This window comes from Mesoplodon mirus (assembly GCF_964341445.2).
Source record: "Mesoplodon mirus genome assembly, chromosome: 5".
NCBI lineage: Eukaryota > Metazoa > Chordata > Mammalia > Artiodactyla > Ziphiidae > Mesoplodon > Mesoplodon mirus.
This window is the reverse complement of record NC_138980.1, coordinates 163,285,200-163,313,183: the sequence shown is the minus strand read 5'-3', so window position 1 is coordinate 163,313,183 and position 27,984 is coordinate 163,285,200.

The window sequence follows — 27,984 nt, the reverse complement described above, 5'->3', positions numbered from 1 at the left end:
AGAAAGAAAAGGGCAGAGAAAATCATGTAGCAGAAAGGGTACTCTGATTAAAACTCATAGGATGTTTTCAGAATCCAGAATTCTGCCAGTAAGTACATTCTCTTAGTTAATTAGAATCAAAGCAAATGTTTTCGGTCTGCTCTAACTGATGTTAAAAGCTCCATCATTTCCATGATAACACATTGCCTTGGTAGTTTTCCTAACTTGGGAAGAAACTATTTTTAGTTGCTTTTTTTTGTTTTTGTTTTTGTTTTTTTTTGCGGTACGCAGGCCTCTCACTGTTGTGGCTTCTCCTGTTGCGGAGCACAGGCTCCGGATGTGCAGGCTCAGTGGCCATGGCTCACAGGCCCAGCCACTCTGCGGCATGTGGTATCTTCCAGGACCGGGGCACAAACCCGTGTCCCCTGCATTGGCAGGCGGACTCTCAACCACTGTGCCACCAGGGAAGCCTGAAACTATTTTTAATTGAAAAAATAATGAAAATGTATTTCTCTTTATGTAACATCTTAAAAATATTAAACATTTATATAATATATGTGATATTTATGTGACATTTCACTTAGAAGTGAAGACTAGAAAAAAATCCCATCAAAACAACTGACACGGTTATTCTATGGTGATTCAGGCTAAGCATATTTTTGCTTTTCTTAAGAGTATATCCTCTTCCTTCCATGGTTTTCAGTTAAGTAATTAAACAAATCCCCTCACCTGATTCTTTTTAAAAAAAGCAAAGAAAGAAAGAAAAGAATATGGATACTAAAATGATTCTACATTAATGTTATATTTGCTGATCTATTTTAACTTGTTACTGGTTCTTTTTCCTCTAATCATTAATCAATTAAAAAGTTAATAAACCCAGACACTTCTGAAATATTATCCTTTATTTAGCATAATCATACTATTATACAGCATCTTCAAGAAATACAAAGCATTATTTCCATAACTATATTCTCCTGTGATTTGTCCAGACTAATTTTAAATGACTAAAGCAATGAGGCTTCCTATAAACATCCTTTGGGATATTGTCCTATAGCCTAATTCTAATAATATTAGAGATTTTGGTAGGTATGTGACTTCTCAAGACATTTTAATGCCTTGATTCAGCAAACTGTTGTTCACAGATGACTTGATATAAAAAAAGTGTCTTGTTATCCAATCAGATGATTGAAAACTCATGCTGCATTTTGAGTAATATTTGCCAATTATTACCATTCTGAATACTGTGCACTTTTTTCCATGACTCATTTTCCTATATTAGGATTTTACATAGTTTGTAAATAGAGTTACTGTGAACTGTCTCATGATGACTGAAAATGGAAGGTGTGGAAGTTAAATACAATCAAGCAAAAAAGATTAATTAAAAAAACTTGCACCCTCAGACAGTTTTCAAAGATCATGAGCTTTTTTATTGTTTCTGTGATGTGACTACTAATTATCATAAATAGCAGTTTTGACCTTCTTCAGCAAGTCACTTCAGGAAGTTGTAAGAAAAGGCAAGAGACCAAGTATGTATTGGGATGTACTTCATGGACACAGACATATAGATACACACATATAAATATGTGCAATATACACAGGCATACACATATATGTACATCTATCTATATATTTATATTTCTTTAACTTTATGTCAGCAACATTGTAATAATCACAGTTATATAGAGTCATTAAAGAGAGGATCTAGATTAAAATGTCGGTTGGAATCATCTCCATGTAAAATGGTAAATAAAGACATATAAATAGATGAGAATCCCCCAGTCAGAACTATAGAAGTATGGATAAAAAAGGGGAACCTCAAAAAGATTTGTGGGTGTGCCATAATCGACATAAGGGATAAACAAGGAGAATCTACAGGAAAGTCAAAACAGAAGGACAGAGAGGTAAGAGGGATTTTAGGAGAGTGAGGTATCATGACTATCAAATGACAGTTTGGTGTTAATAGTACATAGATTTCAAGGGAGTGAATCGGGGCTTACATCTGCATCAGTTATATGACATTACATAAGGTTTCTAAATGTCTTAATGCATCACTTTTATCTCCTGCAAAAAAAGAAAAGGCATGATAATACAATTTGAATTGTAGACTAAATATGAAAATATTTTAAATCCCTGTGAAGTTTAAAGTCATTTTATATTATTTTATTGTACATATCATTAGTTCTAAAATTATATTTGTTTAATAAATGTCAATTTGCAGTGATCCAAGTAAAGACTAAATTATCATGCATAAAATAGAATAAAGTATTCACATAAGACAGAAGAAAGTAGCTTCTATTTATATAGATTTCTGTCACATACTGTTATGTGGAGCATTATGCTTACTGTATGATTTCTCTAATCTTTTACTTCGTTGATATTTAGCTCAAAAATTGAACCTAATAAAATAGTCACATTTAAAAAGAAGGACTAACACAATTAAGTGCCACTACAGACTAAATATTGATCAAAACATTCCACCACTTTATTTTTTGTAAATAGTATTTTGAAAATTCTTCTTAAATAGTCATAGTTTAGCCACTAAAAGTTATTTTATTGCTATTTATAAAACTTTGAAAGTGGCATAAATCTTGGTCAATGAATCATCCCATCCACTCTATCACTTTTGTAAATACGATTCCTCCAGTTTGTTCTATCGTTATTACTTTGTCATTCTATGTCCCTAAAAGATTGAACAATTAAGCTGAGTTAGGTCTGACCTTAAAGTAAGATTATGGAAAAAAAGAAGAAGAGTAGTTCAGTTAAGCTGCTATTCTACCATTTGGTTTAAAAAAATAGGATTTATTGAGTTTATCAGTATTGTGTGTACTGAGTTTTTCTTATATAAGATCACCTTAGGATAAAATCCCCTGGTCTGTGTTTATACATAAAGCTTAGAAAGGCCAAGCTTTTGGAGACTTTCCCAGTCAGAACCATATTATTTACACTTTTTCATTATGTTAAGTGTCATTTTGTTTTCAGACAGAAAACCAACTTTATCCCTCCATTATATTAATGGAATGAATGAAATTAAAAATGCATCCTCAGATTACTAAGCCAAAGGAAGGTAATGCCTATTGCTACTTTAAGTCACAGGGCAGTGTAACTTTAGACTCAGAAGGTCTCATGTTTGCTACTGCTGAGTTGTGTTACCCCATAAAGCACAGAATAATGAGTTAAGACAAAGTATACATATTCAGTAAAATAATGTTTTACATTCTACATCTGGTTTATGGATTAAAGTAAACACACACATATTATGAAGAGTTAGCTAGTGTTATCTGGACTAAAAGTGTTGTCAAACTTACCTATCTCTACTACTTGAATTCATTATTTAATTTTCCATTATCTGATATATTGTATTTTACCATCAAAGGGTAATGTATATTACCAGTTTAATTCCATAATCTATTGATATATAGATATCATTGATTGAATTCTTTATATTAATCATATTGAAAATAACATCTGGTAGGATCATGTTGAAAATAAGGTCAAGAATAGTGAATTTCAAATTCTCATTTTATCACCATGCATATTGAAAATATAGAGGATCATTAGTACTTAATTGACATGAGGACAGTAAATGTATTACCAATGGGTTGTATTTAGACTTAAGACATCTTTTATTTTGACCAATTATGTCAATCAAAAGTGTCTCTAAATATCTTGAAATGTATTGATCAATTTCCAGTTTTCCACAATCCTAACCAGGGAATTTATTTATTTATTATTGTTATTTAGAAAAAACTTTTTCTTTTTGCCACAAAAATGATTGAGTTAAAAAGAAAAACAACAATTAAAAAAACACTAGGGGGCTTCCCTGGTGGCGCAGTGGTTGAGAGTTCACCTGTCAATGCAGGGGACATGGGTTCTTTCCCCCGTCTGGGAAGATCCCACATGCCGCAGAGAGGCTAGGCCCGTGAGCCATGGCCACTCAGCCTGTGCGTCCAGAGCCTGTGATCCACAACGGGAGAGGCCACAGCAGTGAGAGGCCCGTGTAACGCAAAAAAAAAACCAAAACAAACAAAAAACCCTACAATAACAAAAAACACAGTGAACTTAGTACAGAGCCCTGCACATAACAAAATGTTTGGTAAATGTTTGTTAAATGCAAAGATCTTCAAGGGTTACGGTGAAGCTGGCAGCCAGCCAGTTTCCCAGGTATCTACCCTCTCTAATTAGCTACAGCAAGGCCTGCTCTTTTCTGTCTCCTGAGGTCAGCCCTCTGGTGAGAAGGGAAGAAAGGTGCACAATAGTAAACAGCTTAAGTGGAATACTGACAAGAGGGAAAAAGAAGCCAAATATACCAAACTAAGAATCTAATTTATCTTATGCTACCCAAGTCCTCTCCAAATCTGAAAGGGCAACCACTCCCAGGCACTCAGAAATGGGAGGAAAGGATTATTGTTTGGGTGAAGTGATTGGCTGGAAAAAGCACTGAAATATGTTTCAAAATATTCTGGACTACTGTATTCTTGATTCAGGTGGTATATTAAAAAACAATGTGTATTTATCTGCTCTTTGCCTTATTTGATGACATTAACAAAGCAGCTAGTCTAGCAATAAAGCTGAAGTATCTCTGGAATAAGAAGGGGAGAAGGGGAAAGGGAAAAATCTTCAAACCTTTGAATTAATTTTACTATTTTTATAACGTGCATCAGGGTTGTTTGCTAGTCTTGATTGAAAAACTTATCAGTAATCATCAAGTCATTGTTTTCAATAAGTGTGTAAAGGTCATTTGTTGCTGTTTTCAGAATGTAAAATTAATGACTTTATCTTTAAAACAATAGACGGTACTGTGAACAGATTCTCACAGGGAATTGCCAAGATATAGATCAGTTTGGCAGTTGGTGGCAGGAAATTGAATGAGATACAGAGCAAAGTGTCAACAGCAGCAAGTGTGCATATCTGCCTTTTTTTATTCTTTTTTTTTTTTTTTTAAGCAGTAAAGAGGAGACCTGGATGAACAGATCTCTGGAAAAAAGAGAGGAAATTCCTATAGAATGTTTGTAGAGTAGTGGAATTGGATGCACAAAAGGAGACATCATCTTATGGAGTTAAGTTCAAGTCTTTCCAAAGTTGAACACATGCAAAACCTTAATCCAACATTAGATGTTTAAAAAATGTATAAGTAACTTCAAATTAATTGTATAAGCCTGTCTTAGTAATTACATTTATGTTTTTATATATAAAATGATGAATATATTAAGCAAGAATTCAAAGTAGTTTATTCATTGTTCTAATATTTAAACAGATGAAGGAAGTCAGAAGTCAGTTAACACTGAGAAAATGTGTATCTCCCTATGTAAAGAATCAAGATTTCAGTAGAAAACTGAATCATAGAAGACAGCCATGATCCAGTTACTATATAGACAAGATTTCTGAGAAGGTGAAGTTCATGAATCAAAATTAGGGGTAAAATCAAGAAATTGAATGACTAATACCAGAGAGAGGAAAGGGTCTTGGAAGGAACTAAGCAAATATGATCTTGGATGGATTATCTCGGCACATGGCTTTCAAATGAAAGGACCATGGTTAGGAAAATAAAGAAAAAAAGGAAGACCATGAAACAAGATGAAACTCTGTGATAATGAGGGAAATAACCTGAAGAAACATCAATTTTAAGCTCTGTTCTACAACAACATATTCCACAGAATTTATTTTAGATTATGCTGATTATGATTATTATTAAAACAAAATGTATGCTAACTAGAACTACTTTACCACTGCTTTCTCATTCTCAAGTTATCTATTTGATTCTTTTCTGGTTGATAAATTTCACCTTCTGTTGAATTTTCAGTTTAGTTTTATTTTGTTTTCAACATCTTTATTGGAGTATAATTGCTTTACAATGTTGTGTTAGTTGCTGCTTTATAACAAAGTGAATCAGCTATACATATACATACATCCTCATATCTCCTCCCTCTTGCGTCTCCCTCCCTCTCTCCACATCCCACCAGTCTAGGTGGACACAGAGCGACAAGCTGTTCTCCCTGTGCTTTTTGGCTGCTTCCCACAAGCTATCTGTTTTACATTTGGTAGTGTATATATATCCATGCCATTCTCTCACTTCATCCCAGATAACCTTTCCACCTCCCCATGTCCTCAAGTCCATTCTCTACTTCTGTGTCTTTATCCTGTCCTGCCCATAAATTCTTCAGAACATTTTTTTTTAGATTCCATACATATGTGTTAACATACGGTATTTGTTTTTCTCTTTCTGATTTACTTCACTCAGTAAGAAAATCTCTAGGTCCATCCACCTCACTACAAATAACTCAATTTCATTTCTTTTTATGGCTGAGTAATATTCCATTGTATATATGTGCAACATCTTCTTTATCCATTCATCTGTTGATGGACACACCTAGGTTGCTTCCATGTCCTGTCTATTGTAAATAGATCTGCAATGAACTTTGTGGTACATGACTCTTTTTGAATTATGGTTTTCTCAGGGTATATGCCCAGTAGTGGGAATGCTGGATCCTATGGTAGTTCTATTTTTAGTTTTTTAAGGAACCTCCATACTATGCTCCATAGTGGCTATATCAATTGACACTCCCACCAACAGTGTAAGAGGGTTTCTTTTCTCCACACCCTCTCCATCATTTATTGTTCATAGATTTTTTGATGATGGCCATTCTGACTGGTGTGAAGTGATACCTCATTGTACTTTTGATTTGCATTTTCTGATGATTAGTGATGTTGAACATCCTTTCATGTGTTTGTGTGCAATCTGTATATCTTCTTTGGAGATATGTCTGTTTCGTCTTTTCCCAATTTTAGACTGGGCTGTTTGTTTTTTTGATATTTAGCTGCATCAGCTGCTTGTATATTTTGGAGATTAATCCTTTGTCAGTTGCTTTATTTGCAAATATTTTCTCCCATTCTGAGGTTTATCTTTTCATCTTGTTTATGGTTTCCTTTGCTGTGCAAAACATTTTAAGTTTCATTAGGTCCCATTTGTTTATTTTCATTTTTATTTCCATTTCTCTAGGAGGTGGGTCAAAAAGGTTATTGCTGTGATTTATGTCATGGAGTGTTTTGCCATTGTTTTCCTCTAAGAGTTTTATTGTGTCTGTCCTTACATTTAGGTCTTTAATCCATTTTGAGTTTATTTTTGTGTATGTTGTTAGGGAGTGTTCTAATTTCATTCTTTTACATGTAGCTGTCTAGTTTTCCCAGCACCACTTATTGAGGAGGCTCTCTTAACTTGATTGTATATTCTTACCTCCTTTGTCAAAGATAAGGTGACCATAGGTACATGGGTTTATCTCTGGGCTTTCTATCCTGTTCCATTGATCTATATTTCGATTTTTGTGCCAGTACCATACTGTCTTGATTACTGTAGCTTTGTAATATAGTCTGAAGTTGGGGAGCCTGATTCCTCCAGCTCCATTTTTCTCTCTCAAGACTGTTTTGGCTATTTGGGGTCTTTTGTGTTTCCATACAAATTGTGAAATTTTTTGTTTTAGTTCTGTGAAAAATGCCATTGGTAGTTTGATAGGGATTGCATTGAATCTGTAGATTGCTTTGGGTAGTATAGTCATTTTCAAAATGTTGATTCTTCAAATCTAAGAACATGGTATATCTCTCCATCTGTTTGTATCATCTTTAATTTCTTTCATCAGTGTCTGATAGTTTTCTGCATACAGGTCTTTTGTCTCCTTAGGTAGGTTTAATCCTCGGTATTTTATTCTTGTTGTTGCAATGGTATTTGGGAGTGTTTCCTTAAATTCCCTTTCAGATTTTTCAACATTAGTGTATAGGAATGCCAGAGATTTGTGTTCATTAATTTTGTATCCTGCTACTTTACCAAATTCATTGATTAGCTCCAGTAGTTTTCTGGTAGCATCTTTAGGATTCTCTAATGTATAGTATCGTATCATCTGCAAACAGTGACAGCTTTACTTCTTCTTTTCCAGTTTGGATTCCTTTTATTTCTTTTCCTTCTCTGAGTGCTATGGCTAAAACTTCCAAAACTATGTTGAATAATAGTGGTGAGAGTGGGCAACCTTGTCTTGTTCCTGATCTTAGTGGAAATGGTTTCAGTTTTACACCATTGCAAATGATGTTGCTGGTGGGTTTGTCATATATGGCCTTTATTTTGATGAGGTAAATTCCATCTATGCCTACATTCTGGAGGTTTTTTATCAGAAATAGATGCTGAAATTTGTCAAAAGCTTTTTCTGCATCTATTGAGATAATCCTATGTTTTTTTCTCCTACAGTTTGTTAATATGGTATTCCACTTTGATTGACTTGCATATATTGAAGAATCCTTGCGTTCCTGAGATAAACCTCACTTGATCATGGTGTATGATCCTTTTAATGTGCTCTTGGATTCTGTTTGCTAATATTTTGTTGAGGATTTTTGCATCTATGTTCATCAGTGATATTGGCCTGCAGTTCTCTTTTTTTTGTGACATCTTTTTCTGGTTTTGGTATCAGGGTGATGGTGTCCTCAGAGAATGAGTTTGGGAATGTTCCTCCCTCTGCTTTATTTTGCAACAGTTTGAAAAGGATAGGTGTTAGCTCTTCTCTAAATGTTTGATAGAATTTGCCTGTGAAGCCATCTGGTCCTGGGCTTTGGTTTGTTGGAAAATTTTCAATCACAGTTTCAATTTCAGTGCATGTGATTGGTCTGTTTATATTTTCTATTTCTTCCTGGTACAGTCTCAGAAGGTTGTGCTTTTCTAAGAATTTGTCCATTTCTTCCAGGTTGTCCATTTTTTGGCATATAATTTTTTGTAGCAATCTCTCACGATCCTTTGTATTTCTGCAGTGTCATTTGTTACTTCTCCTTTTTCCTGTCTAACTCTAATGATTTGGGTCCTCTCCCTTTTTTTTCTTGATGAGTCTGGCTAATGGTTTATCCATTTTGTTTATCTTCTGAAAGAACCAGCTTTATGTTTTATTGATCTTTGCTATCATTTTCTTCGTTTCTTTTTCATTTATTTCTGATCTGATCTTTATGATTTCTTTCCTTCTGCTAACTTGGGGTTTTATTGTTCTTATGTCTCTAATTGCTTTAGGTGTAAGAGTAGGTTGTTTATTTGAGATGTTTCTTCTTTCTTGTGGCAAGATTGTATTGCTATAAACTTCCCTCTTAGAACTGCCTTTGCTGCATCCCATAGGTTTTGGAACATCGTGTTTTCATTGTCATTTGTTTCTAGGTATTTTTTGATTCCCTCTTTGATTTTTCAGTGATTCCTTAGTTAATTAAGAGTATTCTTTAGCCTCCATGTATTTGTATTTTTTACAGATTTTTTCCTGTAATTGATATCTAGTCTCATAGCATTTTGGTCAGAAAATATACTTGATGAAATTTCAGTTTTGTTAAATTTACCAAGGCTTGTTTTGTAACCCAAGGTATGATCTATCCTGGAGAATGTTGCATGAGGACTTGAAAAGAAAGTTTATTCTGTTGTTTTTGGATGGAATGTCCTATAAATATCAATTAAGTCCATCTTATTTAATGTGTCATTTAAAACTTGTGTTTCCTTCATTATTTTCATTTTGGATGATCTGTCCATTGGTGAAAGTGGGGTGTTAAAGTCCCCTACTATGATTGTGCTACTGTCGATTTCCCCTTTTATGGCTGTTAGCATTTGCCTTATGTACTGAGGTGCTCCTATGTTGGGTGCATAAATAGTTACAATTGTTATATCTTCTTCTTGGATCAATTCCTCGATCATTATGTAGTGTCCTTCTTTGTCTATTGTAATAGGCTTGATTTTAAAGGCTATTTTTTCTGATATGAGAAGTGCTACTCCAGCTTTCTTTTGATTTCCATTTGTATGGAATATCTTTTTCCATTCCCTCACTTTCATTCAGTATGTCTCCCTACATCTGCAGGGGGTCTCTTGGAGACAGCATATATACTTGTCTTGTCTTTGTATCCATTCAGCCCATCTGTGTCTTTTGGTTGGAGCATTTAATCCATTTACAATTAAGCTAATTATCAATATGTATATTGCTATTACCATTTTCTTAATTGTTTTAGGTTTCATTATTGTACCTCTTTTCCTTCTCTTGTGTTTCCTGTCTAGAGAAGTTCCTTTAGCATTTGTTGTGAAGCTGGTTTTGTGGTGCTGAATTCCCTTAGCTTTTGCTTGTATGTAAAGGTTTTAATTTCTCTGTCAAATATGAATGAGATCCTTGCTGGGTAGAGTAATCTTAGTTTGAGATTTTTCCCTTTCATCATGTTAAATATGTTCTGCCACTCCCGTCTGGCTTGCAGAGTTTCTGCTGAAAGATTCGCTGTTAACCTCATGGGGATTCCCCTGTATGTTATTTGTTGTTTTTCCCTTGCTGCTTTTAATATTTTTACTTTGTATTCAATTTTTGTTACTTTGATTAATATGTGTCTTGGTGTGTTTCTCCTGGGATTTATCCTGTATGGGAGCCTCTGTGCTTCCTCTACTTGATTGACTATTTCTTTCCCTATGTTAGGGAAATTTTCAACTATAATCTCATCAAATGTTTTCTCATTCCCTTTTTTTTTTTTCCCTTCTCTGGGCTCCTATAATTCGAATGTTGGTGTGTTTAGTATTGTCTCAGAAGTCTCTAAGACTGCCCTCAATTCTTTTCATTCTTTTTTTTCTTTATTCTGCTCTGTGGTAATTATTTACACTATTCTATCTTCCAGGTCACTAATCCGTTCTTCTGTCTCAGGTATTCTGCTATTGCTTCCTTGTAGAGAGTTTTAATTTTATTTATTGTGTTGTTCATTATTGTTTGTTTGTTCTTTAGTTCTTCTTGGTCCTTGTTAAACATTTCTTGTAGTTTCCCCATTCTATTTTAAGATTTTGATCATCTTTACCATCATTACTCTGAATTCTTTTTCAGGTAGACTGCTTATTTCCTCTTCATTTGTTTGGTGTGTTGGGTTTTTACCTTGTTCCTTTATCTTCCGTGTATATCTCTGTCATCTCATTTTGCTTAAGTTACTATGTTTGGGTGTCTCCTTTTTGCAGTCTGCAGGTTCATAGTTCCTGTTGTTTTTGGTGCCTAACCCCAGTGGGTAAGGTTGGTTCAGTGGGTTGTTTAAGCTTCCTGGTGGAGGGGACTGGTGCCTGTGTTCTGGTGGTTGAGGCTGGATCTTATCTTTCTGGTGGGCACAGCAGTGTCAGGTGGTGTGTTTTGGGGTGTCTTTGAACTTATTATGATTTTAAGCAGCCTCTCTGCTAATGGGTCCATTTGTGTTCCTGTCTTGCTAGTTGTTTGGCATAGGGTTTTCAGCACTGTAGCTTGCTGGTCGTTGTTTGTTGCTGGGTCTTAACGTTGAAATGGAGATCTCTGGGAGAGCTTTCATTGTTGATATTATGTGGAGCCAGCAGGTCTCTGGTGGACCAATGTCCTGAACTCAGCTCTGCCACCTCAGAGCTCAGGCCTGACAGCCGGCTGGAGCACCAAGACCTTTTCAGCCACATGGCTGAGAAGAAAATGGAGAAAAAAGAAAGAAAGAAAGAAAAATAAGATAAAATAAAATAAAGTTATTAAAATAAAAAAATAGAAAAGTAATAAAAACAAGTAAGAAGAGATCTAGCAAACCAATAAACAAATCCACCTATTATAACAATCGCTAAAAACTGTACTAATATATATATATATATATATATATATATATATATATATATATATATATATATATATATATAGTAAAATGGACAGACAGAACCCTAGGGCAAATGGTAAAAGCAAAGCTATACAGACAAAATCACACAAAGCAGCATATACATACACACTCACAAGAAGAGAAAAAGGAAAAATATATATATGTGTGTGTGTGTGTGTGTGTGTGTGTATATATATATATATATATATATATATATATATAAGGAAGAGAGCAACCAAATCAATAAACAAATCTGCCAAACATAATAAGCTCTAAATGCTAAACTAAGGTAAACATAAAACCAGAAGCAAATTAGATGCAGAAAGCAAACCTGAATTCTACAGTTACTCCCAAAGTCCACTGCCTCAGTTTTGGGATGATTCCTTGTCTAATCAGGTATTCCACAGATGCAGTGTACATCAACTTGATTGTTGAGATTTAAACTGCTGCTCCTCATGCTGCTGGTAGCAGTTTTCCTTTCTCTTCTTTTTTTGCCCAGCTCGTGGGGTTCAGCTTTGGATTTGGCCCCTCCTTGCATGTAGATCGCCTGAGGGCATCTGTTCTTTGCTCAGACAGGACAGGGTCAAAGGAGCAGCTGATTAGGGGGCTCTGGCTCACTCAAGCTGGAGGGAGAGAGGGATACGGAATGCAGGGCAAGCCTTCGGCGGTAGAGAACAGTGTGACCTTGCAACAGCATGAGGCGTGCCGTGTGTTTTCCCAGGGAAGTTGTCCTTGGATCACGGGACCCTGGCAGTGGCGGGCTGCACAGGCTCCCAGGAGGGGTGGTGTGGATAGTGATCTGTGCTTGCACACAGGCTTCTTGGTGGCTGCAGTAGCAGCCTTAACATTTCTTACCAGTCTCTGGTTTCCGTGCTGATAGCTGCAGCTCACGCCCATCTCTGGAACTCGATTTGGCAGTGCTCTGAATCCCCTCTCCTCATGCACCCCAAAACAATGGTCTCTTGCCTCCTAAGCAGTTCCAGACTTTTCTTCGGACTACCTCTTGGGTAGTTGTGGTGCACTAGCCCCCTTCAGGCTGTTTTCATGCAGCCAACACCACCTGCCCCGGAAGGTGAGCAGACAAGCCTCTCAGGCTGGTGAGTGCTGGTCGGCAGTGATGCTCAGTGTGGGATTCTCTCCACTTTGCCCTCTGCACCCCTGTTGCTGTGCTCTCCTCCATGGCTCTGCTTTTAGTGAATATCCATTATCTCATATAGATACACAATTTTATATATCAAATAAAAATTTTTGCTTGTTATGAGAAATCTTAGGATTTACTCTTTTAACAACTTTCATAAATAACATGCAGCAGTGTTAATTACATTTATAATGTTTTACATTATATTCCTTACTTATTTATCTTATAACTAGAAGTCTGTACTTTTTTACTACCTTTTTTCAATTCTCCCCCCCCAAACACCCCACTTCTGGTACCAGAAATCTATTATTTTTTTCTATGTTTGTTTGCTTGTTTTCAAAATATAATAGACCTACAACACTATGTTAGTTCTTTTTACATGACAAAGTAATTCAATATTTCTGTACATTTCAAACTGATCAACACTATAAGTCTTGTCATGATATGCCATCATACAAAGATATTACATAGTTTTGACTATATTCCCCATACCGTACATTATATATCCATGATTCATTTATTTTGCAACTAGAGTTTGTACTTCTTAATCTCTCTCACCTATTTCTTTCCTCACCCCACCTGCCTCCCCTCTGGCAACCGCCAGTTTGTTCCCTGTGTCTATGATTCTGTTTCTGTTTTGTTATATTTGTTTATTTTTTTTTAGATTCCACATATAAGTGAAATCATACAGTATTTATCTGATTTATTTCACCTAGCATAATACCCTCTAGGTCCATCCATGTTGTTGTAATGGCAAGATTTCATTATTTTTAATGGCTGAGTAGTATTCCAATAGTAATATTCCAATATTGAAGTAGTATTCCAATAGAGGAGCATTCCCATAGTAGTATTCCAATATTCTGTACATGTATATGGCACTTCTTTTTGCATTCATCTATTTATGGTCACTTAATTTGCTTTCATATCTTAGCTATTGTAAATAATGCTGCCATGCATAACGGTACATATATATTTTGTAATTACTGTTTTTCTTTTTCTAAGCTTAATTCTATTTTTGATCTTGTGAGGAGCCTTCGTACTGTTTTTCATGGTGGGTGCACCAATTTACATGTACACAAATGTTCCCTTTTCTCCATGTCCTTGCTAATACTTGTTATTTGTTGTCTCTCTGATAATAGCCATGCTGACAGGTGTGAGGTGATATCTCATGGTCATTTTGATTTGCATTTATCTGATGATTAGCAGTGTTTAATATCTTTTCATGTACTTGTTAGCCATCTGTGTCTCTTCTTTGGAAAAATATCTATTCAGGTCCTTTGCTCATTTTTCAAGCCAGTTCTATATTTTTTTGATGTTGAGTTCTATGTATTTTTGTATATTTTAGATATTAACACCTTATCAGATATTTCCTTCATAAAGATCCTCTCCCATTCAGAAAGTGACCTTTTAGTTTGACATGGTCCCATTTGTTTATTTTTGCTTTTGTTTTCCTTGCCTGAGGAGACATATCTACAAAAATATTACTAAGATGGATGCCACTGAGCAAACTGCTTATGATTTTTTTTCTAGGAGTTTTATGGTTTTAGATCTTACATTTAAGTCTGTAATCCATTTTGTATTATTTTTGTGTGTGGTGTGAGAGAGTAGTCTAGTTTGATTTTTTTTGCATGTATCTGTCTTGTTTTTCCATCACCATTTTTTGAAGAGGCTGCATTTTCCTCATTGTATATTCTTGCCTCCTTTGTAATATACTTGTTGCCTGTATAAATGTTGGTTCCTTTCTGGGCTCCCTACTGTTTTGCTTTGGCTATTGTCTGTTTTTGTGCCAGCACCATACTGTAGCTTTGTAGAATAGTTTGAAATCCGGGCTCATGCTACCTCCAGCTTGTTCTTTCTCAAGATTGTTTTGACTATTTGGGGTCTTTTATTTTTCCATGCAATTTGATAATAATTTGTCCTAGTTCTGTGAAAAATGTAATATTATTTTGATAGGGATTGTATTGAATCTGTAGATTGCCTTGGTTAGTAAGATAATTATAACAATATAACTTCTACCAATCCATGAACATGGTATACCTTTCCATCTGTTTATGTCTTTGATTTTTTCATCAGTGTCTTACCATTTTCCAAGCACAGGTCTTTCATATTCTTAGTGAGATTTATTTCTAAATTTCTTATTACTTTTGATGTGATTGTAAATGGGATTGTTAGGATTTTCTATGTATAGTATCATGTCATCTGCAAACAGTGACAACTTTAATTTTTCCTTTCCAATTTGGTTTCCTTATATTTATTTTTCTTGTCTGGTTGCTGTGGCTAGGACTTCCAATACTGTGTTGAATAAAAGTGGTGAGAATGATCTTAGAGGAAATGTTTTCAGCTTTTCACCTTTGAGTATTATGTTAGCTGAGGACTTATCATATATGGCCTTTACTGTATTGAGATATATCTCTCTACACCCACTTTGTTGACAGTTTTTGTTGTGAATGAACATTGATTTTTTTTCAAAGGTTTTTTTCTGCATCTATTGAGACAATCATATGATTTTTATTCTTCAGTTTGTTGTTGTGGTGTCTCACATTGTTTGATTTGCATATATTGAAACATTCTTGCATCCTTAGGATGTGTTGCTCTTGATAATTGTATGTGACCCTTTTAATATATTGTTGAATTTGGTTTGCTATTATTTTTGTGAGTATATTTTGTATCTATGTTCATCAGTGATATTAGCTTGTAATTTTATTTTTTGTGTGATATCTTTTTATCTGTTTTTGGTATTAGGGTGAGGCTGGCCTCATAGAATGAATTCTGAAGCATTCCTTTCTCTGCAGATTTTTGGAATAGTCTTAGAAGGATAGGTATTAATTCTTCTCTAAATGTTTGGTAGAATTTACCTGTGAATCCATCTGATAGTGGACTTCTGTTTTTTGGGAGTTGTTTTATTACTGATTCAATTACATTACTGGTAATTGGTTTGATCATATTTTCTATTTCTTCCTGGTTCAGTCTTGGGGTATTTTACATTTCAAGGAATTTGTCCATTTCTTCTAGGTTGTCCATTTTATTCACATATAATTTTTTGTAGTAATCTCTTATGATCATTTGCATTTTTGTGATGTCATTGTAACTTCTTTTTTTTTATTTCTGCTTTTATTGATATGGACCCTGTCTCTTTCTTTCTTGATGAGTCTGGTTAAAGGTTTATCAATTTTGTTTATTGTTTCAAAGAACCAGATCTTAGTTTCATTGATCCTTTTCATTGTTTTTTTTAGCTTCTATTTAATTTATTTCTGCTTTGATCTTTATGATTTCTTTCCTACTAACTTTGGATTTTCTTTGTTATTTGTTTTCTAGTTCCTTTATGTATAAGGTTAGGTTGTTTATGTGAAATTTTTCTTGTTTCCTGAGGTAGGCTTGCATAGCTATATACTTCCTTCTTATTAATGTTTTGCTGATTTGGGATTGTTGTGTTTTCATTTTTATTTGTCTCCAGGTATTTTTTTTTGATTTCTTCTTTGATCATTTTCAGTGATCCACCAGTTGTTTAATAGCATATTGTCTAGCCTCCATGTGTTTGTAGTTTTGGGAGTTTTTTTTTTTTTTTCCTTTTTCCTTGTAACTAATTTCTAGTCTTATAGCACTGTGGTCATAAAAGTTGCTTGATATGATTTTAGGTTGTTTTATTATTTTTTATTTTTTTTTTAATTTACTGAGATTTGCTTTGTGGACTACCATCTGATCTATCCTGGAGAATGTTCCATGTGCACTTGAAAAAAAATGAGTATACTCCTGCTATTGTATGGCATGTTCTATAGATAGATAGATAGATATAGACATAATCCTGTAAATCTAATGTGTCATAAGTCAGTGTTTCATTACTGATATTCTGCCTGGATGATCAGTTCATTTATGTAAGTTGGGTGGTAAAGTTCACTACTATTATTGTGTTGCATCAATCCTCCCTTTATGTCTGTTACTATTTGTTTTATGTACTTAGGTTTCCCTGTGTTAGTTGTATATATATTTACAATTGTTATGTCTTCTTGTATTGATCCCTTGATAATTATGTAAAGTCCTTCTTTGTCTCTTGTCACAGTCTTTAAGTATATTTTTTCTGATACAAATATTGCTACTCTGGCTTTCTTTTCACTTCAATTTGCATGGAATAACTTCTTCCATCCCCTCACTTTCAGTCTATGTGTATCTTTAGATTTGAAGTGAGTTTTCTTGTAGGCAGCATATGTAGGGGTCTTATTTTTGTATCCATCAACCACTCTATGTCTTTTGATTGGAATATTTATTCCATTTACATTTAAAGTAATTAATGATAGGTATTTATTAATTGTCATTTTGTTAATTATTTTGGGGTTGTTTTTCTAGTTCTATTTTTGTATCTTTTTTCTCCTTTTTCATTTAATGACTATCTTTAGTATTATGTGTGGATTAATTTCTCTTTTTGTTGTGTGTATCTCAATACTATAGGTTTCTGGCTTGTCATTACTGTGAGTTTTATATCTAGCAATCTCAATATATACATGATTATTTCAAGTTTCTGATCTCTTACATCCAAATGCATTTTAACATTCCTGCATTTTTATTATACTAGCCTCACATTTACTGTTATTTTACATCTCTTTGTTTTGTGTATCCCTTAACTACTTATTGCCACAATAGATGGTTTTACTACTTTTGCCTTTTCACCTTCCTACTAGTTTATATGTGGCTGATTTACTACTTTTACTGTGTATTTGTCTTTACAATGAGATTTTTCCTTTTATAATTTTCATATTTCTATCTGTGGCCTTTTCTTTTTCACTTAGAGAATTCCATTTAACATTCTTGTAAAGCTGGTTTAGTGGTGTTGAACTCTTCTAGCTTTTTGCTTGATTATAAAGCTGTTGATCTCCCCATCAAATCTGAATGAAAGCCTTACTGGATAGAGTATTCTTGTTTGTAGGTTTTTTCCTTTTATCATTTTAAATATATCATGCTGCTCCTTACTGGAACACAGAGTTTCTGCTGAAAAGTCAGCTGATGGCATTATGGGAGTTCCCTTGTATGTAACTTGTTGCTTTTCCTTTGCTGCTTTTAATATTCTCTCTTAATCTTTAATTTTGGACATGTTAATTTACAGCATCTTTTTGTGTGATGCTCTTTGGGTTGATCCTGTTTGGGACTCTCTTTCCTTCCTGGACCTGGATGTCTGTGTCCTTTCCCAGGTGAAGGGAGTTTTGAGCTATTATGTCTTGAATATGTTGTCTAACCTTTTCTCTCTCTCTTCGCCTTCTGAGACCCCTATAATGCAAATGTTAGTACACTTGATTTTGTTATAGAGGGATCTTAAGCTACCACATTTATTTTATTCTTTTTTTTTTTCTGATCACCTTCAGTGAATTCCACTACTCTTTTCTCCAGTTTGCTGATCCATTCCTCTGTATCAGCTAATCTTCTGTTGATTACTTCTAGTATATTTTTCATTTCAGTTATTGTATTCTTTATCTCTCTTTGGTGCTTATGTATATTTTCCAATTCTTTGTTAAAAACGTCTAACTTCTCACTTTCTTCATCCAATCTTTTCCCCAGTTCTTTGAACATCTTTGTGATCATTACCTTGAATTCTTTATTGGGTATCTTTATTGCCTGTCTCCTCTTTACTCAATTCTTCTTCTGGGGTTTTTCTTGTTCCTTTGTTTGGAACATAGTCCTCTGTTGCCTCATTTTGCCTAATTTGCTGTTTTTATTTCTATGTATTAGGTAGGTTGCTTATGTTTCCCAGGCTTGGAGAAGTAGCCTTTTTCAGGAGATGTCATATGCATCCCAGCAGTGCACTCCTCTCTGGTCACCAGAGCTGTATGCTCTAGGGGTGCACCCCTATGTGGGCTCTGTAGTTTCTTCTGTTGTGGTGGTCTTACTACTATGGGTGGCATGGTAGGCTTCGATGGCCCCAGGTCTTTTTGGTTTCCAGGCCCTGTCTTGGGTAGAAACTGCAAGCTGCTGGTTGATGAGGCTTGGTCTTTAGGCAGCTGGCTGCAGAGCCCCAGTAGGTCCCATGTCTAATGCTGGCCCATTTGTGTGTAGAGCCAGGTTCTGTGGTGGGTGGTTGCACAGCCCAGATTCCAAGATCTAGTTTTGGCCTGCTGGTGGGTTGAGACAGTTCCAGACACAGCTCACTATTGTGTCTGATTCATCCTAAAGTTCTTACTTACCCACCGGTGAGTGGAGCTGGATCTTGGGGTGGATAACTGAGTGGTCTTAGAGCTGGTGTTAGCCTGCCAATAGCTGGGACCAAGGCCCAGTAGTTCCTGGGGCTAGTTCTGGCCCATGGTGAGTGGAGCCATATCCTGGGGTCTCTGGCTGCAGAGCCCAAAGGTCCCAGGGCTGGTGTTGGGCTTCTGCTGGATGGAGCTGAGGTTCAGCCTACTAGTGGATGGAACTGGGTCTCAAGGTCTCTACCTGAAGGAGCTGGAGTCCCTGGGGCTAGTGCCAATGCACTGTTGTGCAGGGCCAGGTCCTAGGTTATCTGGTGTACAGGGCCGAGTCCTGGGGTGGCTGTGGGTTCAGGTTGTCTTATGATAGCTTGTCTGCTTGTGGGTGGGGCTGTGTCTCTGTCCAACTAGTTGCTTGGTCTGAGACATTCCAGTACTGGTGCCTAAAGTCTAGTGGGCAGAGCCAGATGCCAGCCCTAATAAGCTAAAGGGAAGATTCAAAATGGTGCTTTTCAGCACCAGTGTCCACATGGTAGTAGAAGCTCCCTAAAATGGCTATTCCAGTGTCTATGTAACCAGGGTTGCCTCCTTCCTCTTAAAGAGGCTCTTTAAGATTAGCTGGTGTGTCTGACCCAGGCTCTTTTCAAATCGCTGCTTCTGCCCTGGTCCTGGAGCATGTGAGATTTTGTGCACATCCTTTAAGAGTGGATTCTCTGTTTCCTTCAGTCCTTTGACTCCCCCAGAAGTAAGTTTCACTGGCCTTAAAGCCAAATGTTCTGAGGGCTCATCTTCACAGTGCCTGACCCTTGGGCTGGGGAGTCCGATGTGGGGCTCAAACCCCTTGCTTCTTGGGGAGAACCTCTACAATTGTAATTATCTTCCTGTTTGTGTGTTGCCCACCTGAGGGTATGGGAATCAACTGTATCATATCTCTGTCCTTCCTACCCATCTTTTTGTGGTTTCTTCTTCATATCTTTGGTTGTAGAAGATCTTATCTGCTAGTCTTCTGATCTTTCTCACTAATAGTTGCTCTGTAAATAGTCATAATTTTGGTGTGCCTTTTGGATGAAGTGATCTCAGGGTCTTCCTACTCTGATATCTTGGCCACTATTCATGACTATCTTTTGTCTATTTATAGAATTATCCATAAAAATAGAATTATATAAATAGATAGGTATTTTCTATCAGATAGTTGGAAATAAAATTTCTCTAATTCCTGGCTACCATGGTTGAGGTAGAAAGTCAATAGTCAGTTTAATTCTTCCTCTTACAAAAAGTAATTAATATTTCCTCCCCAACCCCACCTTCTCCCTATCACACTAGCTATTATATTCTGGAGATTTACCACAATGTATCTAGGAATGGATTTGTTTTATTTATTCTGCTTTAGATTTGCTGGGCTTCATAGAATTATGAATTGATATATTTCATCAATTCTAGAAAATTCTTAAACATTGTCTCTGTATTTTGCGTCTGACTTGCTTCTTGACTTAAGTATCTCAAGCTAAATATTCATTAGACCTTTGCTGTATTCTTTATAACTCTTAATCTCTTTTCTGTATTTTATATTTTTAAGTTCTCCCACATTGCAATCTGACAGTACTTGAATTTTAAATTTTCTCTTCAGTTGAGTTTAATTTGCTGTTATAATCATTTTAAAAATTTGATTATTATATTTATTTGTATATCTTATAATAATCATCTAGGTTCTTCTTTTCAATTTTTGTCATTGCTTTTTAGTGAGTCACCCTGGCTATTGTTTCAAGCTGGCATTTTAAAATGTAATCCTAGTAGGTACCATGTTTTATTCTTGTTCTAATTCATGGTGCTTTATTTCATTAAAATTTAGACTAATATTAATTGTATTCTAGTAATACCATACTAAAAATAAACTATCTTTTGATATAATCTTAGAGCTCAGCTAAAAGTGACTTCTTCCAGAGGGTCTCTGATAGATTCTGTGAGGCACCTATGATTCCTACAATGTAAGCCCAATCTAATCTAATTTCATGGCAATTACTACTTTCACAAAAAGTTAATTCTTAATAGATCATAGACAAATATAAAATGTAAAACTGTAAAATTTATAGAAATAAAAATATGTAAAATTGTTTTGTCCGTGGGTTTGAGGGTGAGTTTTAAGGTATAACATTAAAAGTACAATTAATTAAAAAACTGACAAATTGTACTTTGTTAAGATTCTTTAAAGACAAATACTATTATATAAGCCAGGGATGAAAAGAAAATATTTGCAAATCACATATCTGATTCAGGACTATTTTCCTTGATGCATAAAGAACTTAAAAGTTAAGTGTAAGAAAATAAACCACCCAATACAAAAATTGATAAATGTTGGGAGAAAATACTTTAACATAGATGAAAAATAGATGGCCAATATGCATATAAAATGATCCTCAACATTATTTGTCACTAAGAAGGTGTAAATTGATGCAACAATGAGATATTTTTGCACACCATTAAAATGGATCCAAAATTCAAAAAGACTGACAATATAAAATGTTGGCAAGTATTATTCACTATTAGTTTGAGTGAAAAAGTTTACATTGACTTTGGAAGGATTGTTTGGCACTTTATTTTAAAATTAAATGTAGATTTGCCACACAATGTTGCAGTCATGCTCCTAGATAGTTAAGTGAAAATTATTTTCACACAAAACCTGTATGTGCATGTTTATAGAAATTTTACTTATTCATAATAACAGAAAACTGGAAAAAAAATGTTGTCTTTGCACAGATGAATGAATACACAAACTATTACATTCATACATTGGAACAACTATTTAGGGAATAAAAATAATTTATTGACTCATGAGATACCATGAATGAAGATTACATGCATATTTCTAAGTGAAAGAAGCCAGACCCAAAAGGGGGTGTATACATTATTCCATTTATATGACATCCTGCAAAAGGCAAAGGTAGAAGGACAGGAAATAAATCTGTAATTGTCATGAATTGGAGGGTGAAGGAGTGTTTGAATGCAAAGGGCACACACAGGGTAAATCTTAGTTGATGGAACTATTCATGGTAATGTAGTGAAACATACATGAGTCTTACATTTGCCAAAGCTCTTTGAAGTTTACATTATAAAGAGTGAAATTAAAGCATGCAAATTAAAAAAAAAATCAACCAGGAACCTGGAGGATCCCAAGATGGAATTTATACTATGAATAAACTGTCTAACTGTATTATAAATTTTTGGTATGATCTCATTGAAAGGGTGAGGAAAAAGGGTGATGACCTAATTAATTTTGGAAAATTGTGGTTTCACTGAAATCTATAAGGTTAAAGACAAAAGAAACTGAACATAAACACTATTTAATAGGTAAAGTTGCTTATCATCAGCAGTATGATTTAACATTTCAGAATCTACTTTGCATGTATATTGCGGTTGAAGAAATAAGTTAAGTGGATAGAATATAGTGGGAGGTAGAATTCTTATTGTGGGTGAAGGAAGTTATGATATGCAAGGAGGGAAGCTTAGGGCGACCCACTTGATGATGGATTAGAACCAGAGACATCAAATTAGTTTAATATTAATACAAATGGCTAGATACAGGATACAGATATAATTATAGATATGTATGAATACATAGATTAGAAGGCATACATGTATTTCCTGACTCTACTGAGAGGGCTTTAAAGCAGTGACACCCCAGTAGCAACAAGCACACCTAGAACCCATATCTTCTTTTCTAAATACCATTCTCAAATAAAGAGAACCAATTGCTTCCCTGGTGGTGCGGTTGTTGGGAGTCCACCTGCTGATGCAGGGTACATGGGTTCATGCCCCGGTCAGGGAGGATCCCACATGCCACGGAGCGGCTGGGCCCATGAGCCATGGCTACTGAGCCTGCACGTCCAGAACTGTGCTCTGTAATGGAAGAGGCCACAACAGTGAGAGGCCCACATACCACAAAAAAAAAAAAAAAAAAAAAGAGAGAGAACCAAGAATCCTTAGAGATAGCTAATTCTGGAGATGAAGAAAGTAAAATGCAGCATTTATCTGGAGGATCTTTTAGTGTCACAAAGTAAAGATATGCTCCAAAAACAAAAAGATAGGGATATGTAACTTCTCTCTCAAACAATAAGAATCTGAACACCATATTTTTTATTTAGTCTCCTCTTGGCTATGACAGTTTCTGAGTTTTTCCAACCATAAAACAGAAACAAAATCAGAAAGACAAGACAAATAATGTAGCATTAGATTATAACCCATAGTATAAAGTAAATACACATGAGTCCATACTCATATAAATGAATTATTAAACAAATAGATAAGTAAGCAAAAAAAGCCAAATATTCCTTATGGAACAATTCCAAATAATTTTTGTAGATAATCTGTTACCCAGGACACAGAACTTAATTCTCCTTCTCCATTTGAGTGCTGGCTGGACTTAGTGACTTGACTCCAAAGAATAGAATAGGGGGGAAACCCTAACAAACACTACCTTGTCTAGGTTATCGAGGCTAACATCTCTGGTGGTAAGTCAAGTTGATAGTATCTACCCCCTGGTATCATGGATACGGAGAGCATGGTACCTCTGTAGTATGATTCAAATCAGAGGACATTGTATAAAATACCTGACCAGAATGTCTGCAAGCAGTCAGGGTCACAAAAATAAGGAAAGTCTGAGCAACTGTCACATCCAAGAGGAGCCTAGTGACACATGAGAGCTAAAAGTAACATAGTATTCTAGATGGGATCTTGGAACAGAAAAAGTACATTAGTGGTAAAAACAGTGAAGTTTGAATAAAGTATGGCATTAGGTAATTGTAATATACCAGTTTGGGTTTTTTAGGTTTGAAAGTGTACGTGGTAATGCAAGATATTAACAGTAGAGGAAATTAGCTGAGTAGTAGATAGGAAATTTATATACAAACTTTGAAAGGTATTATATCTAAAATTAATCCAAAATAAAATGTTTATTTCAAAAACTTTCTGCATAACCATTCTGCCCTTTCAACCCATGATTATCTCTCTATATAAGGACACAACATTTGGTGGTGTCACATCTGGCATTGAAACTGAGAGGGGCCCTGTGGGGCTCCCAGGCACGGAGGCCCTTTTGTCCCTCAGTTAAAAGAGACTCCAGCCTCCATGATCTTCCCTGAGTTCCAAAGGGCTGATTTGAACAGTTGCTAATCAAGGGAAGAGCAACCAAGAAACCACCTGAGGCGAGATTAAAGGGACCAGAGAAGTTCATCAAGATTAGGAAACCTGCCACCTTCGATGAGATTTAAGGGAGTGCAGGCCCTACTCACCCTAAACTTGTGAGAGACCCCACCTTTGAACCACTGTTATAAAACCCCTCATCAAATCCTCTTGGGTTGGGACACATAGTTTTTCAAGGCAGGAGCCCTCTGTGTCTCCCTTTGCCTGCAAAGTGATAAGGCTATCATTTTCTTTCTTTTTTTTTGGCTGTGCCACATGGCCTGCAGGATCCTAGTTCTCTGATCAGGGATCAAGCCCGTGCCCCCTGCAGAGGAAACACAAAGTCCTAACCAGTGGACCACCAGGGAGGTCCCAAAGCTTTCCTTTTCAACTTCACCCAAAATCTGTCTCCGACATTTGATTTGGTACTGAGATTTCAGTAATAACATCAGACTTGGCATAGTAAACCATATTTAAATCACATAATAAACATTATTTAAAAGAGTGTATGCTGGTACTCTTCCATAGAAATAAAATATCTTCCTGAGGGGTACAAGGACAGTGGAAAATAAAATAAATTTAAAGAGGCAGTTCCCAGTCCAAAATAGATAGATGTTTCATGTCTTAGATGCTGAAGCCAGGAAATTCACATCAGAAAAAATATGTAGCTTAAAAACAGTTGAAATAAAATTACCTTTATAATAAGTGAAATACTTTATGTAGCCTAATTAAATTATAGATGATATACATCAAATATTTTGGAGTTTTAAGTCTATTGCAAGTTCTGTTAAATGTCAAAATTGTTTTGATCATTGAAGGAAAGAAAAATATTGAGAGCTTATCTTCTTTTTAAAATAAGAATATCCTTAGCAATATTTGATATATTCTTGTTCCTTTGGAAACACAATAACAATATTTATTTATAAAACTAATATTGATCTAATACTAATAATAAGGGTGAAACCCTCTGGGGCTCTTGAGCACCTGTGTCTCTCATTCGTTGTTTGCAGGGAACAGACTCCAGCCTCCATGATCTTCCCTGAGTCCCAAAGGACAGATTCAAACAGTTGCTAGTTAGGGAAGGGAGGGGATACAGAGACAAGGGAGGAGCCACCAAGAAACAATAGAACAGCTGTGGGGCAGGGTCTTAGTTCTGCCTGAAGGGATACACATAACAATATATTTTGAGCTCTTTATAGGTCTAAAATCTCCAATAAATGAAAGATGAAGTAATTCTCATTCCAGAGAGAAGGGTGTGTTTTGATAGCCTGGAGAACCAGAGAAACTTATCTGGAGACCACCTGAGGCCAGTGCAGGCCCTGCACACACCCTAATTTTGTCAGCAACCCCACCCTTGAATTACTGCTGTAAAACCGCTCACCAAATCCTCCCAGGATGGGAGCTCACTGTGTCCCCCTTTGCCTGGCCAAGCAATAAAGCTACTTTTTTCTACTCCACCCAAAACTCTGTCTCCAAGATTCGATTCGGCACCAGTGCACAGAGGTCAAGTTTTCAGCATTAAGGGTGGCATTGTCTGGTTTTGTTTTATTTTTGTTCAATAATAAACCTGAATTGTGATATTTATTCATGAGTCAGTAATTTATTGATCCTAATGTTGTATGTACTGATATAGCCAACTAGGTAAAGCATCTATATCTAATATTATTCCATTTTTTATTGCTATCTGATGAAATTCCTGAATCCCATGCCAAGACTGAGCTTTCTAGGGTCACTCTAGTAACAATATCCTAATTTGAGTTTACTAAAGGCAGAGTCTAAGTCAAAGATTATGCTGTAAGTAGTTTATTTGGAAATTTGTTCAAGGTAGTACCATGAGGGAGTGAAGCAAGTAAGAGAAAAAACAGTGGAAAATTAGTATTGTATAATTATAATGTTACCATGACTAATAACAGAACACTCACCTCATAGAGTTGAATATACCTCATAATTGTCCCACAAAGAGTGGGGGAAGGGTGAGTGTTCGTCATTTCCCGTCCCACAATGTTTGAGGGTTAATTCTAGGGTCTTAATTCTCTGGCAGTTTACCTGCCAATTATAATAAATTCACCTCAGGAGCAGTTGTGAATATTAAATAAGGCAAGTTTTCAAATTACTTACTAAAATACTTACAGTATTAAAAGTTTCAATAACAAGAATTCTTTTCTTATTAAAAATCATTTTCAAAGATCAAACATTTGGTAATAATCAGTGTTAGAGTGTGAGTACATATGTATAACACTTTGCTCTTTAAGCTACATTACACAGAAACAGAGAAGTAACCACTTGATGTCTATTTGTACTGCAAAACTTATTATCAATGAATCTTTTGAAACTGGAGCTAATTTTTCAAGTTCAAACTTATAAAACACACCTGCTATCAGTAGATCTTTTAAAATTTAATGTGGGTTTCAGAGAACAGGACAGGTATAGTATCTTTGAATCTTAAAACAGCAAATGACCTTTGTTTAATATCTTGTCTAAGATTTTTTGCCTCTAAGCATCATGCCCCATTGAGAATAATGTTGTCTTTTATTTATTTATTTATTTATACAGATTTTTTTTGTGGAAAGCATTTCTTGCAGTTTGAGTTAACACTCTTGTTCTCAAAGCTACAACACACAGAAACTTCAAAACCTAACGTTTTTGACCCCAAATATTTTTTTTCTTAGAGCAGTCAGAATAGAGCAATATCTACCAGTTTGAAACCCAATACTTCTAACTAGTCCATTATCCATTCTAGTTTACCTGTTAGTCTGTGCTGTATGGTCACTTTTTTTTTTTTTTTAATTCGTGGGGAGGGATTGATGTGGGGATTTATTAAGTGAAGATAGTATAGAAAAAATATATATATATATAATGTGTTAGTATTTGAAGAGACTGTAGAAGTCCCCAAGCTCTTTCTCTTTGTTTTATGAATGAAGAGATGAGGAAAAAGGAGACTAAGAATATACATAACAAAATATTTTATCATAATATAAATTCTCACTTTTAATATATATTCATGATAATTGCTTTACAATACTTAAATCTAAAACTTCAAGAATTGTAAGAATTTTTAAGATAGGAAATTTAGATTAGTGATACTAATAACAATAGAAAAACCTATCTATATTGATCCAGATAATTTGAAAATCACTGTTCATTGTATTGTATCAGTGTACAATTTTGAGGAGAAATTACCTCTTCCAGTTTTCATATTTTACAGATACATATTTATTTGGATGAAGAAGAAAGAATAGATTTAGAGAAGCTTATTTTGTGGGAAAATAAAAATATGAATGAGCTGAATTATTAATTTAACTTTTCTCTTGTACCATATTCCTGTCTTTAAAGTATATTTGTTGGCATGCCCATTCTTCTGATGTTCATTTTTGATAATGTCTGCAAAGTAAAATGTATATTTAAAAAATGAGAACAAGCTTTACCTTTTACTTGTGTGTGTTTTAGTCTCTTCCATTATAAACTAGGGGGAAAAAGGCAAGATGAAAAGGTATTATAATGCTGAGTGGCAGAATTTGGCACAATAACTCTCAAGTGTGTAATACAGCCTACAGGGAGACTAAATGCATTAGGATGTATTTATATTGACAAAAGAGTCATTCTTTGTAGTGTTTAGAAGAAGGGTTCTGCCATGACTCACATAACAAATTACTGTTGTCTGACCTCATTGAAACAAGAATCTAGTGAAGTACAACCAGTGGGGCTGATGTAGTAGAGGTTCTTTTACCACAGCACTCCTGGAGGGCCATGATTATACCACCCTTTATTTCCTAGACCTCTAAAACACTCGATAAAGACTCTTATCATCTTGATCCCAGAGCTCTTTTACTACCAGATAGAAAAGGAGAGGTTGCGTTATCACAAAGTGGAATGTTATTTTCTGAAGAATTAAGATTACCAAATGAA